This window comes from Canis lupus, chromosome 31, assembly GCF_003254725.2.
Source record: "Canis lupus dingo isolate Sandy chromosome 31, ASM325472v2, whole genome shotgun sequence".
Taxonomy (NCBI): Eukaryota; Metazoa; Chordata; class Mammalia; order Carnivora; family Canidae; genus Canis; species Canis lupus.
The window spans coordinates 29937675-29956864 of NC_064273.1; the positions used below are offsets into that span (position 1 = coordinate 29937675).

Genomic DNA, 19190 nt, shown 5'->3' on the forward strand with positions numbered 1-19190 from the left:
TTTCCAGCCACAAACCCACCTCCCCTTGGAATCTCCCGTACTCACAAGGCAGTCTGTCTCCTTCCAGGAACTAGGGAAAGAGAGGGAGGGAGATGGGAGAAAGAGAGGGGGAAAAAAAAGGAAGAAAAGATGAAACGTGGAGAAATAGCAAAAGGAAATGAAAAGAACTTTACTGCTCAGTTTCTTCTCCTGCCTGACCCAATTATCAGATTTTGCATTTAAGTTTAAGACAGTAGATCAAACAGCAAGAGGCACTTTGTACTTCTGCCAGGAGACCATATGATATCTCTCAGTGGCTCTCCTGCATGCCAGGAATACGGAACCATGCCTCTCTGCCGGGCCTGCATATGGCGCAATGTGCAAAAAATAGCAAAATTCATAAGTGCCTGCACTCATGGATGATGTGCAGGATTTACAGCACTTTATCAGTTACAGGGGAAAAGGCAAAGCACAACCTAATTATAACTTTCCACAAATAAGTCAAAAGTAGAATGAGAACTGAAAGGACAAAAGGCTTGTGTCACGCTTACTTTGCAAAACTGATCATCTTCAGGGTTGTTTTTATGTGATACAGAACTTTTTACAAGGTACGGATCAGATATGTTCTGGGTATTTTGATGTTGCTTGCTGTGGCCGTGAGCGTTCCCCATGAACGGGAAGGCCTGGGTGGCAGACGTGAAGTTCTTCGAGCCGTTAGGGCTCGTCCCCCGTGAGCACACACTTTATTATGTATGGAGATAGTTTATGTGGGCTATATGCACGACATTTAAGCGGTTTTCATGCCCTTGGACAGGGCTTTGGCTTTGTGTAGCCACATGAGATAGATGCTTTGGAAAGTTTACTTCTCACTTCCGAGAATCGAGATAAGCACTGGGAAACCATGACTTCCACTCCAGGGCTGGGATTTGCAAGGACATGGAGGAGAAGGATGTTCCACTCTTTGCAGTAACAAGTTTTGGAAGCCCTGTGGATGACCTCCACTCCACTGATGACAGTGGAATTAGGTTGGGCTCAGTGGCACTCACTTTGCCAAATTAAATTAGCTAATATCCTTCAGAGATTTTTCAAATCCAGCCCTTTCTCTGGGAGAAGACAAGGTAGTGGCACATGGAAATCGTGGTTTTGCTCCAATCCTGGGTGGCTGGATGCTTAAATACTGGCCTCCGAAGTCATTTCCCCTGCAGGCCTTTTCAGCTGCCACTTCCCTTCATCCTGGAGGACAGGATAACTTCTTACTCTGTCCCAAAATGCTGGGCTCCAAAGGTGATCAGAGGGCCTGTTAGGCTTTGCTACAGCTATTCATTTGTGTCTTATATTTCACATCTGTGAGCTCGTTCAATCTCCACCATGGCCCTGTGAGGTAGACATCAGTATTGTTCCCATTTTACAGACTATTATAAACTCCATAGCATACTGATGAAAACCATAGGCTCATGTAGCAAGAAGGGAACAACTGGAAATCTGGGTGAAGAGTATACAGCAGTTCTTTGTATAGTCTTGCAACTTTCCTGTACATTCAACTCATTTCAAAATAAAAAATTTTTTTTAAAAAAATCTCAGGAATTAAGTAATTCTGGATTTCAATACTGGCTTGGTCACTTACTAGTTGTTTGTGAACTAAGGGCTTTCATATTTTAGACCATTTGATCTTCATAATCCTATACGGTGAGATGGCTATTAAATATTTATCTCAGCTGTACTCAAACCTCAGAGAGGTCCAAGAATATGTCAAAAACAAACAAACAAACAAAACAAAACAAAAAAACCTGTGCTCATCCACATAGCTTGAATTGACCTATCAATAGTGTTACACTTACTAGAACTCTGAAGGAATACAATGTTGGGTCAATTCTTTTCACTGAAGGAATTTTTATGGAATATATAGCAGGTTCCAATCAAGACTCTGACCTTAAAAGATGTAGCATGTAACTTGAAATTCCTTAGCTTCTCTTAATTAATTTCTAGATAATAGATCAATAAGGGGAACCGAGGAAAGGCTAAAATTTTGGAACTTCATTAATTTTATCCTTTCCTTATAATCATTACAGATTAAAGAATGATTATTCTTTTTATCTTACGAGAAAATGTCTTATTATTTTGATCACTTTAATCACCTTCCAGGTATATTTTTTTAAAAAGATTTATTTACTTATTTAGACAGAGAGGGAGCATGTGTGCATGCACGCATGGATGCATGCATGTGTGAGCGGGGGAGGGACATAGAGAGAGGGAGAGAGAGCATCCTCAAGCAGACTCCGCTGAGCACAGAACCCAGAATCTGATGAGGGGCTGGATCCTAGGACCCTGAGATTATGACCTGAGCCAAAATCAAGAGTTGGCTGCTTAACTAGCTAAGACACCCAGGCTTCCCAACCTTCCAGACACATTTAAAATTTTTGTTACACTTTCTTTCTTCTTTTTTTTTTTTTACACTTTCTTCCTTCTATCCACAACCCATCTACCTACTCAACCATCCATCCATCCATCCATCCATCCATCCTCCATTATGTATGGTGTATGTATATTAACAAAGCTTTTGTCAAAAAGGGAAGGTACATATATTTTCTCCACTGAGTTGAAGAAAGAGATTCATGTATAACCACACTAGAAGGTAGGAAGAAGTCAGGCCGGTGAAAGAATGATAGAGAGGCAAGCTCCAGCAGTCAGAGGAGGGAGAAATGATTCTTCTAACAGACGCATGAATTGTAACAATCAAACCTCAAACACCACATATTTCACAGAACAAGGATAAGGACATGTGTGGCTTGCCAGCTCCTTATAAAAGATTTCCGTGGCTTGCCTGGATGGAGCAGTGCATTGCCCTGATGTCTCCACTGGAAGAACAATCTCTGGGACAATTTTAATAACCCTTGTAGGGTTGTAACTGATCACTTAGAGGCCATAATTTTTCTAAATACAGTTTGGAAGAATTTCTCCCAAACATAAGAGCAGGCCAACATTTAAGTTTATGTGGCATTTTTATATCCAGTACCGAGACCTCTGTGTAGTTTATTCCATTCATATGGCAGCTGGATTTTCTCTAGAAAAACTGGAAATTTCATTGCCCACTGCTCCAACTACCAAGCGATTCATAAAATATTGAACTGGAGAGCCCAACAGTGACCTCCGAGGCCTGGAATTAATACTTTTCATACAGAGAAATGTCCATTTGGTTTCTGCCTCCACATCAATATTCTATAGCAAAACATCTTCTAATTTCATGGTAATTAAATAAATAGAAGTTTTCACTAGGCTCTGTGCCAAAGAACCTTCGGAAGCAAAAATTGATTATAATTGCTGATCCCATTTAACCACTTGCTTATGATCTGTTTAAAGAGATTTATAGTATGCATTGCCCTAATAAACAAACAAAAATAATTAAAAGCAAACCCATGTTCCAAAAAAGTGTGAGCAAGTGCAATTTTTGTTTTGTGATTGGTGTAGTGAGTCATGGTTACTATCACCAAAGACATTTATTATTTGATAGAATTCCATTGTAAAACCCATCATAACATAAATGATCACCTTCGATTGCTCTTTTGTGTAAATGAGGTGCTGCTTACATGTAAGGTTTGTTTATTATAGACCATCCCTGGGTGGAAAAGTGAGATGTGACTTTCTACTTAAAAGATGATTTGGGATTTTTCCATTGATCAGCTCTGCGAGGTGATGATGATCTCTTTCAGTTGAGTGGTGTGTGGTCTTTGCTAGTCATCATTTGGTAGGCCTGTTCTCTTATGCTGTCCCATATTATCCAGTTGCATGTATAGGACATGGGGGTCAAAAACCCTGATGCTCACTTTGACGCGCTTCTTCTTCGACATCTTGCTCTGGGTGATATCATTGACCTACTACTTTTAAATTAGTCACCCCCTAATCCATGCCTCCAGCCCAGAACTCTTTCCTTGAACTTCTAGACCAGATTTCTGGAGGATCTTGAGAGTTCTACATGTATATTTTAGGGGACCCTCAAAACCAATATACTTCAAACTGAGCCCCTCACTTGGATGGATTCCCTAGTGCATTAAAAAGCACCACATTTTAAATATCTTTCCTCTTCTAGGATCCGTATCCTAGAGTATCTCTTAGTATTTAGTCCTGCGTTCTATCATAGAGGTCATAGAGGGAGGAGGCAGAGGGGATTTTCATTCCTGCCTTCTAACTCCTCAGAAGATATTCCAGCCTGGCTCCCGACATTAGATTGCACAGGTTGGTGTCTTTGATCATCTCCCTGGATGTGCAGTAACCATGCCTGCAATTTTTTCTTTTTTCTGTGAAAGGAGATGAATGAGGGAGGTCAAATTCCTGCAGTATATTGGCTTCTGGGCCTGGATTGGACAAGTCACATCATTTCTACAGGACCTACAAGGATGACCTCATGGTGGGACTTTGTGGGATTCAGTGTGGTCATATGTGGGATATTTTTGCATGTGAATCTTACAGTATAGCATAGATAGAAGCTCTTTTTAACAAACCATTTATTTTCTTTCTTTCATTTATTGCCAATCTTTAAAATTTTGCGTTTATTGATGTAATAAGTGTTTTACTACAGATCCAATCCATTCGTCACGGATCCATTATTATAATCCTCTTAGAAATGTCAAACACTTGTATAATTTATTAAGGTAACCATGGTGGCTTCCTTTAATGTCACGGAAAACTCAGCTTGATGGAGTTCCTTCATATTAGAACCTAGTTCAAATCTTGTTCCCACCCAGGGCAAATGGCTCATTTGACACTGTTGGCTTTTAAGGAGGCTTTTAATCCCTTTCTAAGGAAGAGAAGATTGGTTTCATCCTTCTGTATACTATATGTAACCCAGTTTGCTTTTATTATCTCAGTATTTCCAATAACTGTGGAATTTTGGCCAGGATTTTTTAACCCTTTTTTTTTTTTTTTTTTTTTTTTTTTTTTTTAGAGAGAGAAAGAGAACATTTGTACATGCAAGGGGAGGGGCTCAGTGAGAGAGAGAGAGAGAGGGAATCTTAAGCAAAGTCCACACTCAGCAAGACTCGATCTCACAACCCTGAGATCACGACTTGAGCTGAAATCAAGAATCAGATGATTAACTGATTGATCCATCCAGGTGCCCCTGGATTATTCTAAGAATTGCTTCAAACCTCCTTTTGCCTCTCTCTACATGTAGATAGAGCTTTAGACTATGTTTACCATCCCGCCCCTTTTTTTGATTCATTGCTTTTCAAAAATGTTCTGTTTTTGTAAAAGCCAAGTGCAAAGAGATGAACTAATTAACTATATTTTTATTGGTATGCCTGATGGTTTTCAGTCCTCTTAATGATCACATGAGCAAGATTATTATTTAAAAGATTATTCAAAACCTGGACCTTCTGAGGGTAGAACAAGAAGTCATTGCATCAATGCCGGAGGCACTGTTAAGGTAGAGTCCACATGAGCTAAAGACTTGCCCATGTTTTGCCAAGAAGATCATCTGAAACTAGGGCAAGCTTTGCATGAAACCCCATTTTCAAACCGAAACCATGAAAAAAAAATGGTGGTTCAGTGTGGTTTTTACATAAAACCAGGTGAAGCTTTGTGGTTCAGCCAAGGTTTGACTTGGAGCCAGAGAGAGCTCACTGTGCTTGACTGGATCTTGTTTTATGTTTCATGTCCCATTTGGTTCTCTTTCCCAAACTTGAAATCTGGGGTTCAGATGAAGGGTGCAAAATGAACAAAGTGAAGGTGGCATGAAATCTGGTGCAGATGAAGATAGCATTCACTTTATAAGGGCCATATCATTCTCGGGTTGCTATCTGTTCCTGTTTTCTTTCAATATTTCTTCTGGAAAGGATCGTCTGCACACTAAATAGTTCCTTGGGATTTCTTTAAAGAGGCAGAATTATTAACACTGAACAAAAATAGCAAAGCCAATTTTGATCTTATTTTTTTTTCTAATAGATCCATTATCTAATCCATGTCTTCAGGTCAGTCATCAAAACTTTTGGAGAAAACATTTTAAGCAATAAACTGTGACATTATGTAGTATGGATTTCTTTAGCACGATATAAGTATCTACTCTGTGTTGGATACTTTAACTTATTAAATTCTCTCAATATATCATAATATTGTTTTGGAAGTTAAAAATTCTTTAGTTTTTTATTCCTGGTACCACTGCCATAGTTTACAGGGCAACATACCTGTAATGAAAATAAAAAGACAAAGACAAAGCTACAACAGATAAAAGATTTCAGGAATGTATGTCTAATTGACACTACATTGCATTAATCAGTACCAAATTTTGCAAACTACAGCTATGACATCCTAAACTAGAAGGGTTTCCTGTTTAAGCTGCAGTGACTTTTCTGACTATGGATTGTCGTTCCTTCTGTGGCAGATTTTTACAGCTCCTCTAATGCATTTGGGACAACTGTCCTCAAAGTAACCTGCAGCTTTCCTGACAACTCCTCACTTTCTCTCCTGCTAAGAACTGTAGCCTTTTTTTTCTGATCTTTTTTTTGAACCTTCTGCTACCTTATCCACCATTTCTACCAACAGATCCATAACTGCCACCATGGGAACTGCCCGAATCTCTTCCACCAAAGCTGTTCCCCTTCATGGGTCCATAGTTTGATTGCTGTTTTCCACTTTGGTTTCCGAAATCATTATAGTTCCCACCCCACCATAGTTACGTCCAAAATGTCCTCCTTTGATCTAATCATCATACCCTCCACCGCCACTATATCTACCTCCTTGGTTTCCATATCCTGGTCCACCACTACCATAGCCTCCTCTACTACTATAACCAGGACCACTATCATGGTTGCCATCATCACCTCCAAATCCATTATACCCACTATCATCTCTCTCGTAACTATCTCTGCTGCCACCACCCCTATCACCAGAGCGTCTTCTTCTATCAAAGTTGCTCTACAACCCATAAAGTTGCCAGATCCACCTCCATGACCTCTTTGTGATCCAGAAGACTGCATTTCTTGTTTAGAAAAGGCCTTTTTCACTTACAGTTATATCCAATAATAATGTGGTATTTCTGAACCACAGCTTTGTTTTGTTTTAAAGAGGATAAGGAGCAGGGGTAGAAGGACAGAGGGAAAGAGAAAATCTTAAGTAGGCTCCACTCCCAATGTTGGGTTTGATCTCACAACCATAAGATCATGACCTGAGCCAAAATCAAGAATTGGACGCTAAACCAACTGAGGCACCCAGGTGCCCTCAAACAACAATTTGATCAACCATACCATGATTATCAAGTTACAAAAACAAATCCTCTCTTTTTCCCATTCTGGCTGTCTTCCATTACTTCTATGGTTTCAATCTTGCCGTACTTCTAACTTTTTATTTTTATTTTTTAAAAAGATTTTATTTATTTGTCAGAGAGAGAAAGAGAAAGCACACGAGAGAGGCAGGCAGAGGTAGAATCAGGCTCCCCCTTAGCACGCAGCTGATGCAGGACTCAATTCCAGGACCCTGGGATCATGACCTGAGCTGAAGGTAGATGCTTAACTGTCTGAGTCACCCAGGCATCCTTGCCATACTTTTTAAAGTAGTCTTTCAAATTATATCCTTCTGTATTTTCTTTACAACCATTGATGAAAATTTTCTTTACTGTTAGATGGGCACCAGCTTTTACAGAATCCTCTCTGGAAACATCTCTCTTTGGTTCCATTACACTGCTATCAAACGTGTGTGTTTGAACACACATTGCTGCATTTACCTCTTCAACACAAGGGTAAGTCACAAAACCCAAACTCTTGGGACATTTGTTTGAATTCTCTCATCATCACACAATCTGTAAATATGCCTCATTTTTCAAAATATTCTCTTAAACTATCATCTGTAGTTTCAAAGTTCAACCACCAATAAACAGTTTTCTCAACTGCTCTGGTTCCTTTGGATAATGGCACTCTGTTTTGAGACCCAGGCTTGCCTCTTTCAACTTGAGTTCATTACCATAATATTTTACAGATGAATAAACTAGGCTCAGAGTGATTTTATAACCTCTCCATATAATAAAAGGTAAGGCAAGCAAGAGCAATATGAGGGAGACTTAACCGGTGAGTGGTAGATGAAAAGGTTGTTCTTTCTCTAGCTTTTTCTAGTATACCTGTTGCCTAGAAATCAGACCAAAGTCCTTCCCTTCAAGAGCTTTTAATTTGGAAAAAGGAACCAAAACATAGCATTTAAGGAAAATCATAGTATGTAGTGGAAAGCATGAAGTGCCATAAGACTTGTCCAGATGGCAAGTTGTATGAGTTCAGAGGAGAAGGGAGACCACTACTTTATTTTTTTATTTTTATTTATTTATTTATTTATTTATTTATTTATTTATTTATTTATTTATTATTTATTTATTATTTATTTTATTATTTTTTTATGGAGTTCAATTTGCCAACATATAGCATAACACCCAGTGCTCATCCCACCAAGTGCCCCCCTCAGTGCCCATCCCCGCCCACCTCCCTTTCCACTACCCCTTGTTCGTTTCCCAGAGTTAGTTAGGTGTCTCTCATGTTTTGTCACCCTCACTGATATTTTCACTCATTTTCTCTCCTTTCCCCTTTATTCCCTTTCACTAATTTTTATATTCCCCAAATGAATGAGACCATATAATGTTTGTCCTTCTCTGATTGACTTATTTCACTCAGCAAAATACCCTCCAGTTCCCTTGTAACCAGGGGATTGCACACTTTAAACTTACACAATGTTATATGTCAGTTATGTATCAATAAAGTTCAGAAAAAATCTTTGTGAAAACTAGCAATAGGGATACTTAAGAGCCGTTGAATGTGGAGTTGGTAGGGGAAAGGGAAAAAAGCCATGGTGGTGGAACAGGGCAGGTAAAAGCACAAAAATGAGAATTTCGTTTGTTGGAGTGAAGGTTATAAAGGAATGTTGAGGAAAATAACTTCAGAAGGAGAGGTTGGGGCTAAATCTTGGAGTCTTCATTTTATGACCAATGAGTTGTGTTCTACCTGCAGAGGGAAGCCACTGAGTATTCTTGAGTTGAGAACTGGCAAAATCAGGGCAAAATGCAGGCAAAAGCCTAAGATTTAACTCTGAAAGTTGTGTCTCATTGGAAATTCAAATGAGGATTTAAAATATGCAGTAATTGGCCTTTAAAAAACTCAGTGAATAAAAACTAATCATCCTTATTCTGTTTGAGCTCAACAATGATATATACTTGAAATTACAGAATAATATCAAGTTCTTGCTTGAATTTTGAAGTTAAAATTTATTAGCACACATCTTACATGAATATACTCTCAACTGCCTACTTTCCCAAATTGAAAAATTTCCCCAAATATATGGGCTCTTTTTTCATTATTATTCCCTACTCTCCACTCCCCCCTACCCAGGAGAAAAAGCAAATTTAATTTAAATTCTTCTTCATAACAAAAATGAAATACTAAGGGATAAGGTTTTGTCAAGTAGGATTGAGTTTTGGAGGGCCACAAGCCATCGTGATATCAAAAATTTTTCTCACTCCTGAGAACCACTTTTTGTTCTTTGGGGCACAATAATGCCCCTATTGGGAATGCATGATATGGACCCAAGCTTGCTTTGGCACACTGCTTTAATAGACACAATGGAAGCTCTAATGTCAGGTGAAGTCTGTGTCACAGAAAGGGAGGACAGATACAACCTCCAAACCCAATAGGCTGATGGTTGACAGAGATGCCACCTGGAAGGTTAGATGCAGAGATATACTGAAAACTTAGGAACTTTCAGGAAGGACAATCTTGTCAGAGCATAACGGTGAGTAACATGTTGGTTGATCACATTTCCCTCTAGCTAATTATTATTATTTTTACTATGCATTCTGCTAGGTGGTAGCAGTAGGAAAGTCAAGAGAATGCTCTATGTAGAGCACACAAAACAAAACATGTAGGGGATCATCAATATAACATGCTTCTGAAGGCTTGGGATTAGTTTTTCCAACCTCTCTCACTCCTAACTATGATATTCCTTTATGTGATAGCTGTGAAAATATTCATTTTAACCAATTAGATAGATATTGTTTGGAGAAACCTCAATTACAAGGATTTATAAATATAATCATTGACACTTTAAAAGATTAGAGTGGTTGAGCACATGGGTTTTTAAAAAATTTTTTGTTGGCTATGTCTATTACTTGAAGAATGTCCTGTGACTTCACTGAATAAAGAGTTCTTTATGGCCAATGAACAATCTTCCAGAAATTCTACCACAATGCCTTACTTTCCATTGATAAGTGTGAGAGTGAGCCCTGGGTGTTATTCTATATGTTGGCAAATTGAACACCAATAAAAAATAAATTTATAAAAATAAAAAAATAAGTGTGAGAGTGTCATTTCTAAGCTGGTTTCTTACAGAGCTCAAAATGTTCTTGTGGGGGAAATGAATGGGGACGCTGTTTTACAAAGAAAAAAAGAAATGGACACCTTTCTTCCCCTTTAACCACCCTTGGATATATGGGGGAAAAAGTGCCTAGTTTTATTGTATTGTTATTTGTAGTTTCCCAGGAGCAAAAAAGTAATATTTAACTTGAGGATTCTATTTTTTTACTGGAATAACAAGATGTCTCTGGATGAACGTTACTGTATTGGAAAGTTTTTTTCCCCCTCCTTCTCCTCCTCCTCCTCCTCCTCCTTCTTCTCCTCTTCCTCCTCCTCCTCCTTCTCCTCCTCCTCCTCCTCCTCCTCCTCCTCCTCCTCCTCCTCCTCCTCCTCCTCCTCCTTCTTCTTTTGACTTGTCTACCACAACTTCGACATTTGCTGCTCACTTTGTGAGCCTGATCAGGGTAAGGAAATTGCAATATTTAAGAACAGCTGTAGAGGGTCATTAACGGATTGTGTGATGTTTCTGCCAGTTTTGCTGATAACCTGTGGGCTGCTTTATTATTTAAACCTCTGTATGCTTGAAGGCTTTTTTTTTTTTTTTTTTTTTTTTGATACTGACGCAAGTCTTTCTAAGCCACCTGAATATAAAAAAGATTTTTTTAGGTGACTGTCAGGTCTCCCTTGCCAGAGTTCTTTTTTTTTTTTTTTTTAAATTTATTTATGATAGGCACACAGTGAGAGAGAGAGAGAGAGAGGCAGAGACACAGGCAGAGGGAGAAGCAGGCTCTATGCACCGGGAGCCCGATGTGGGATTCGATCCCGGGTCTCCAGGATCGCGCCCTGGGCCAAAGGCAGGTGCCAAACTGCTGTGCCACCCAGGGATCCCCTTTGCCAGAGTTCTTATGCAAAAAATAGTGCCTTTATTCATCCTGGGATAGATAGGCTCCTTGTGTCTTTTAGGAGACAGACTGTTCTCTCTTGAATTGGAGAAAATAAAGCTCCATGGTGATTTCCACTTTCTGTAGTAGGCTCTGAGCACTAAAGACTCCAGCCATGCATGGCCTGATTGAGAACTGTGAAGTCTCAAGGATGCTGTATATATTCCCATGACCATGTTCTAGGATAGCACCTGTGACCCACACAGCCCATGGAATGAGAGAAAGATTGGCTCCAAACTTTATATGCTGTAAATTCTCTACAGTTTTTCCTATAAGTCATGGTCTTTATGGACAATGCATTTGTTTTCTGGTTTTGTTTGCTTGTTTGTTTGCATAGGTTTACAACTTAGAGGTCATTGCAAGCACTCTCTATAATCACCATCAAACAATAATTATTAAGAAAAATATTTCCATGGGTGCTTTGCCAGGTGGTCTATGAAGAGAATTACATAGGCACATACATAATTTAGAGGGGGTCTATGGAATCATTCAGACAGGCCTTGACAAACGAATGTTAGTATAAAAATAATTAGGGAATCCCTGGATGGCTCAGAGGTTTAGCGCCTGCCTTTGGCCCAGGGCGTGATCCTGGAGTCCCTGGATTGAGTCCCATATCAGGTTCCCTGCATGGAGCCTGCCTCTCTCTCTGCCTATGTCTCTGCCTCTCTCTCTCTGTCTCTCATGAATAAATAAATAAAATCTTAAAAAAAGTAATCAGACTGATATTTAGCCAGTCCATCTAGGGGTGGCCATATTGGTCACTTTATTGCTGCTTTCATTCCTGAATGGTTGTTATCTGTGCTGTATCTGTTGCTCGATATTTTGATTATCTTCCCTGGAACATATACGTTGTCTGGTAAGTCTACATCCTTTCTGTTTTTATTTTTAAATTTAAAATTTTTTTTTAAATTTAAATTCAATTAGCCGACATATAGTAGTCCTTAGATTCAGATGTAGAGTTCAATAATTCATCAGTTGTGTGTAACACCCAGTTTTTAAGTGTATTAAGTAGCACTTGGATGATGTTCCTAGTACTATAAAAAATATCAGCTTTGAAAAGCTAACTTTTCACTAATAAGCTCTTCTCTCCTTCGTCCAAAAGCAACATAATAGAATAATGAGCAGGACCAATTGTCAGAAGTGCTGGTTGTGCAAAGCACTGGGGCATGTTGAACTCCCCAGACTCTAGAATGGATTGCTGGCACCAAGCATGGCTCTGCCTTTTGTTAGTGCGTGGCCTGGGCAAGCTACTTGCTGTAAGATGGGATAAAGGTAGCACCTACCCCACAGGTCCAATGAGTCAATTTACACAAAGAACTTAGAAGAGCTCCTGGGTTGACAGCAAGTGCTTTATGAAGATCTGTTATATGGTTTTGATCCTGGCTTTGTCACCAAGGTATAGGTGGGGGAACCTCTCTGAGTCCCATTCTCATATGAACAACAGACTAAACTCTCTGAAACCATGAAGCTTTATTGTTTTCTTTTTAAATAAGACTTTGCAAACACCTAGGAAAAGACACTCAGAGTAAAGGATCATATTATTTATCATCAAAACCGAAAACTTTTCAGCTTGAATGGAGATACTATTAGTAATTAAGATCTCTGGGATACCAGGCATCAGCCAGGCCAGGGTTGTTGATCCATATACAGTAGGTAATGCCGTGGGCCATTCATAGACTGGAGATGGGAGATTCTATCTTTGGAGATTTGAGGGGACAGGTATATTGCTTCAAAGTATAAGGATGGCATTCAAATTGCACACAACTGAAACAATAATTTCTGAAGTGTGCTGTACTTCACAATCTCACACTTTTTGCAACATAGGTCTCCATTTTTTCCTGTGTCACAGGCAGAAGAGGGATAAATATCACTGAAGAAACAGACCTGGATAGACGTAAGTTATGTGGGCTTTTATTTCTGCCCAATTTTCTGCTATAAAGCTACCTATACTACCCTGAGAGAAGCAGTTTTCCCCATTACCGATGGAAAGTTAAGTTTCCTCATAAGAAGGATTTCCCTTCCAGAAATTCAAACCGAGAAAAAGTATCAGACAATGCAATTTTGTGCCAGTGAGCGGCCCTTTCCAAAGATTTGAATGGAATAATTTGTTTTTCATGGTTTATAAGTAGCAGATAAAACCTACATGGAAAAATGGACAAGAAGCAATGGAAAATAAGACACAGAATCTGGAATCATAACCTCAAAAAGCAATTTGTTTTATTTCAGCCATGCCCAGAAATCACTTGAGGTTAACAAGTGAGTATTTCTACTGGAAGAATCAGCTACAATTAGGTCACCAACTTAGAGAAGATGTAGGCGGAAGTTTAAGTACCAAGTCTATCATTATAAAGGTACTTTATCAGCAAAACCGTCAGTCATGGATTGTTGACTTAAAGTGATTAAGAGGGTAAAATATCAAAGAGGAAGATGAAGAGTTTGGGGAAAGTCCTCTGCTAAGATCAGGAGCAGCTGAGGGTCTCAATATGAGAAAGTTGCACACTCCTGGGGGAGCAGATTTTGAGTTCCTTGACTTCTACCTCAATCTGAGTTGAAACAAAATAGGAAGTTGCCTCCCCTTGAAGTCCTTGCTCTGGCTACACAAACACAGAACACAGTTAATCTGGTGGCAACAGAATTATAAATCTGTGGTTGTTTAGGATAATGGAGCTGTGGTAATACTCTTCTGATTTCCCACTGAAAGTTGGATATGAAAATCTCCAACAGTACTATACAAACTTCTCATTAAACAAACAAATAAAAATCTGGAGCCCTTGGACCTGGCACCAATGGATTGGTCTGCGTGGACCATCTTAGCTCACCTGGGAATGGATTATTTTTTCCTAGAAGTGTATTTGAGAGCCTGAAAAGATTTGTTAATTCAGTGTCTACCATTGCATTATTTATGGGTTTAATAATGAATAGATTTGACAGATCTTTGGATCCATATGAGCCATGGAATTTGGAAGAATATTACTTCCTGCTATATTAATAACTGATTTTTTGTTGTGGATTTTACTTGGTAACTCATTTGATCCATTTGGTTTGATCATTTAGGTATTTCAAGACACCAAATGTGGCCTTAAGTTTCATAATGGCTGTGTCTATTTCCTTAGCAACCAAATGGTTCTGAGACTTGTTTTTTTTTTGGTATCTGTAGGTCATTGCCATCAGCACAGTGGGAGTCACCTCCCCTCAAACTTTTCTGTTGCTTGAACAAAATCCTGAAAGGATGGGTGTTAGAACAGCTGCTGAACACATAGCTGTAACACAAGGCTGAAGTGTTCAATGCCAACAGTTAGCTCGGTGCATTCATTAGTAAGTGCCCATGCTGAAGACAGCCATACAGACAGAAGGTGCTTCGTTTTATCCAGCAACCACCCAGTGCCTTGTTCCATTTCCTTTACCATATGCATATTAGTGTTTATCTTCTTGAATCGTTAGAACTATAAAATACTGTCCCTTTTCCTATCAAGGATTCAAAACTATCTTTTGCCATATGTTAGCTATAGAGTCTTCTTGGGACAGTCTTTTAAATCCAGTGTTCCGGGACACCTGGATGCTCAGTGGTTGAGCATCTGACTTTGGCTCAGGTTGTGATCCCAGGGTCCTGGATTGAGTTCTGCATCGAGTTCCTGGTGGGGAGTCTGCTTCTCTCTCTGCCTATGTCTCTGCCTCTCTCTCTGTGTCTCTTATGAATAAAGAAATAAAATCTTTAAAAAAAGAAATCAAGAGTTCATAAGAAACTACCATTGATATCAGATGTTAGAATGAAGAAGGTGTATGATTGATGAAAGTGCAACTCTTAATGAGAGTCCAGGGTTATCCCAAGACTCAGTTATAAGATCAGAAGATACGTTTGCGTGTGTGCGCATGCATGTGTGTGTGAAGGAGAGAGAGAGAACGAGACTGGGGTGCAAAAGCTACCATCCACTAGACTTTTAGCCTCATTGTCAAGTTTTTATTCTTTCTGACAAAAAAAAAATCTAACTTATGGGAAAAAATGGATAATATCTCCATTTTTAAAAATATTACATGAATTCAGAGAAGTTAAGTCATCTCCCAAGATCTCACAGTCAAGAGATGATAGAACCAAGATTTGAAGCCAGGTTGACCTGTTGCTAAAGTCTACTTACTACTTGAGTATACTTTATGCTGTTTCCCAAGGAACATTCCCTTCAGGAACATTCTAAGCACCTTGTTCTATGTCCTCTGTATTTTTTTCTCCCAGCTCACAGATGTCAGGCTGTAAAGGTGCTAAATGTAGAGTGAATGAGGTAGAATTTTTGGAGGATTAAGGCCTTATTGGACATCCAAATCACACCCTATCCTTAAGTCTTTTCTCTCAATATGGCCCGTAGAAAGGTGAAGTATTAGAAGCTTTAGTGATGGTGTGAATCATAGGAAGTGCTAAGCTAAAGTACTGAATGAGTCATTCTTTCCAGAAACATTGGCATTTATTTCTCTAAAACTCTTGATAGACTTTAACAGATAGGATAGAATAAAAAGCTACTTAAAAGATGCTGCTCCTACTATAAATACTAAGATAAATTTACTACTATTAATAACAAATAGCTTCCACTTTTTGACAAGTTGTTATAAACATGTTGAACTATTTGCTTATCAAAACAGTTAATAGCATGCCACGTACCTTCAGGGTGTAAAATAAAAGCTAATCGGAATAACTATAGCGATATACAATCTTAACTGTCTGATCTCACTCACATAATTTTTCTTGTGTTCTGTGTCTACAACACACATAATTCTTAGACAGCTAGTAGGTTTTAGAAACTGGATAGAGGTGAAACATAGAACCTAGCCAGTCGTTGGATGTGGGGGTGGGAAGTAGGGGTATCAAAGTCAGTTCTCAAGGTTTAGCCCCGGTGACTAAGGGACCGGTGTTACCATTGCCAGAAAGAGGAGAGTTGGAAAGTCTGAGAAAAGATGGTGAATTAAATATGGGACACATTTGCCTTGACGTTTCTTGGGGTGATGTCCTGATGATGTGTTCAGGGATCACTTGAAGACTCAGCCACAGCTTCGAGGTGGGCTTGCCTGGAGGGCCAGCACTGCGCATCACAAGACTACAGCATTCAAGGCAGAAGTGAGGAGATCCCCAAAGGGGAAAAGGTGGACCAGATAGAGAAGAGAGTCTAGAACAAGGTCTAGGACACATCTGGGGCAAGAGAGAGGGAAGAGTGGCAGAGAAGGAATTGTGGAAAAAGTAGTAATAGTAAGAGACAAGTAATCACCACAGTGTGAAATAACAGGGCCAAGGGGTAAGTTCATATTCTTTCAAAGAATGAGATGGCCTAGATTGTTGGCCTCAGAGGAGCAAATAAGTTAGCTCGATCTCAGTATATCGTTGTGCACCAGAGGGTCCCACGTGAAGGCAGAAAGAAAGGAGGGAAGTGCAAAGAATCCCAGAGCTGGGCACAGTCTACCCATCACTTCTCTGTGGAGGAGATCGTCACAGTGGCTACAACTCTCCGGTGTGCCGTGGAGGAGAAATGGTTTGTAACCCACCATTCCAAAGGAAGTGGGGGCAGCAGGGAGAGGAGAAGGAACGTCTGAGTAAATGAGAAAGGCATTTTAAGACAAGAGACACAGCGTGTGGAGTGGGACCAAGAGTGGAGGAGAGTAGAGAAGGGAGAGGGGCGGATGAAGAGCTGACATAGCAGGTTCCAGAGGAAGCAGAGGGGTTTGAGTGGGGGAACACATTACTTCCCACCTCTGTGGAAAGAGGTGGAGCAAATATGATATTCCTCAGAAAGAAGGCACGTAAATGAACAGCTAGATGGCATCTCAGGAAGGAGGGGGTGAACAGGTGCTTTCCTCAGTACTCACTACTCTTCTCAAGAATATAAGGGGGGAGAAGATCTTCCCAGAGGAAAGGCTTTCTGCAACCTAGGGTCGGGCTGAACAGCTCTTAAAGATACAGCTTGGTCGGGTGTTTTGCATGGATAAATTGAGCATTGAATGCAGGGGTTAGAAGAAAATAATTTGTGTCAAAATAGTTTGTGATTCCAATAATACTTAGAATACTAACAATAAAAGCAGAGAGAGTAAGTTGTAGGATGTGTACAAGGGAGGTGACTTGCAGCAGTCATTCTATGTGACCAAGTAGTGACAGTAAGGAACTAGGAACTGAAAGGCAGAGGGTATTTCATGTGAATATTAGGTCAACAGCCCTTTATTTCCCCAGGGCCCATCACAGGGCCTTGCAATAGGGTTGATCGGGGTGGGGAGGTACAGGCTACTGGTGATGGAACCTAGGGTCAGGCCCATTATGGTGGGATGATGATTAAGGGTGCTGGCTTGAGAGGTGGCCAGAGGCATTTGGGGTCACCATGAAGGTGGCAGGTATAATCAATCGGGGTGAGGATGGTAGACTGAAAGGACTAGAGGCTGTGAAGGGAGGAACATTCCAGAATGTGAGCTCGTGGCAATGGTACCATTTTCACTTAAAAAGCTAGCAGCCTATGGCAGCATTAAAACACTTCAAGGCCAACTGTGCTTCACCCCCATCCCGATTCCCTACTTCCCTACTGTGTTTGGCAGTCTATCTGAGATACAACTGTTTGACCAGACTCTATACACTGATAATTTACGTCCTTGGATGCTGCCCATTGTTTCACCTTCCAGCCTGCTGCGTATTAACTTCCAATGCTCTTTTCATCAGACCATGCCAAGCCATGTGTCACAGATGGGCACCATTTGTTTTCTCAAACGTGAAAGTTGAAAGGTCAAGATTCAACATCACACAAGAAGATTTTGGTATGTGGAGGAGGTTCCAAAGTCAAGGCCAGGAATTACTAATTCTACAAATGGGGCAAAAGGTGATGTGGGAGGAACATGAGCCATGGTCCCTAGAGTGTCCCCCAAATATTCATGTCTGCCTGGAATCAGATTATGACCTATTTAGAAAGAAGATCTCTGTGGATGTGATTAGTCTGAGTTGTACCGGATTACGGTGGGCTCTAAATCTAATGACTGTGTCTTGGTAAGAAGAGGAGACACACAAAACACACAGGAAGGGTGTCATGGGAAGACAGGGACAGAGCTTGGGGTATTGCAGCTACAGTCCAAGGGGTGTCAAGGATTGCCAGGGGCCACCAGAAGCAAGGAAGGAGTCTTGCCTAGAGTTTCAGGAGGGGGTGTGGTCCTGCCAACACTTTGATTTTGGATTTCTAGCCTCTAGAAAATTGAGACAACACATTTCTGTTGTCTTAAACCATCCTGTTTTGCGAGAATTTGTTACAGCGACCCTAGGAAACCAATACAGTCTTCTGACTCTGATGACTAAGCTTTTCACTGCCCAGCTGGAAGCTTCTCTCAGGAGGCCACGTTGCCCCTGGAGCCTGTCCCGATGTAACCGGCGTGATTTAAAGTCTCAGGAAGCCTCGTCCCAGAAGGCTTCATGCCCAGGTCAATGTATTTCTTTGGCCCGCCCTTGTCATTACAAGGTTCTGACTTACATCTTTGCTCCTTTGAACTTCAATCAATGGCCGCCCCAGGGACGTTGTTTTGACTACCCCTACGTTTTCTAAACTCCCCACTGTGTGGTTTCCAGGTCAGACAGTCAGGCTTTGTTCAGTGAATCACTGCCCAAAGAGTCCATTAAATCTCACTGGGCTGCCTTGCGGCCTGGCTTCAGTGACTTAGCGAGAACAGGGGCATTTAGTGAGTTCCTGAGGAAAGCCAGACATTGGGGGGGGGGAGCAGTGGGGGGGGGGGAGGACCCAGTGCTGACACAGGGCAGGGAACACGGATTAGGGAGCTCAAGATGGCAAATGACAAATGGAGGCACCAGGAACTCAGCTTCCTGGCTTGGAGAGGCGCGGCTGATTCCTGACACACTATTTCAGGACCTGAAAGAGAAAGTGGGGGGCTTTGGAGATCACTCCGCAGAGTGTGCATGTCAAGGGGAGATGAGACATGTGTTCGCACCACCGTCCTT

General features: G+C 40.5%; 1 protein-coding gene across 5 annotated transcripts in view; it reads right to left on the reverse strand.

The window, feature by feature from the left end:
* Window positions 1–19190, reverse strand: part of RUNX1 (RUNX family transcription factor 1) — a 253945-nt gene that overhangs the window by 171426 nt on the left and 63329 nt on the right. The window lies entirely within an intron of this gene.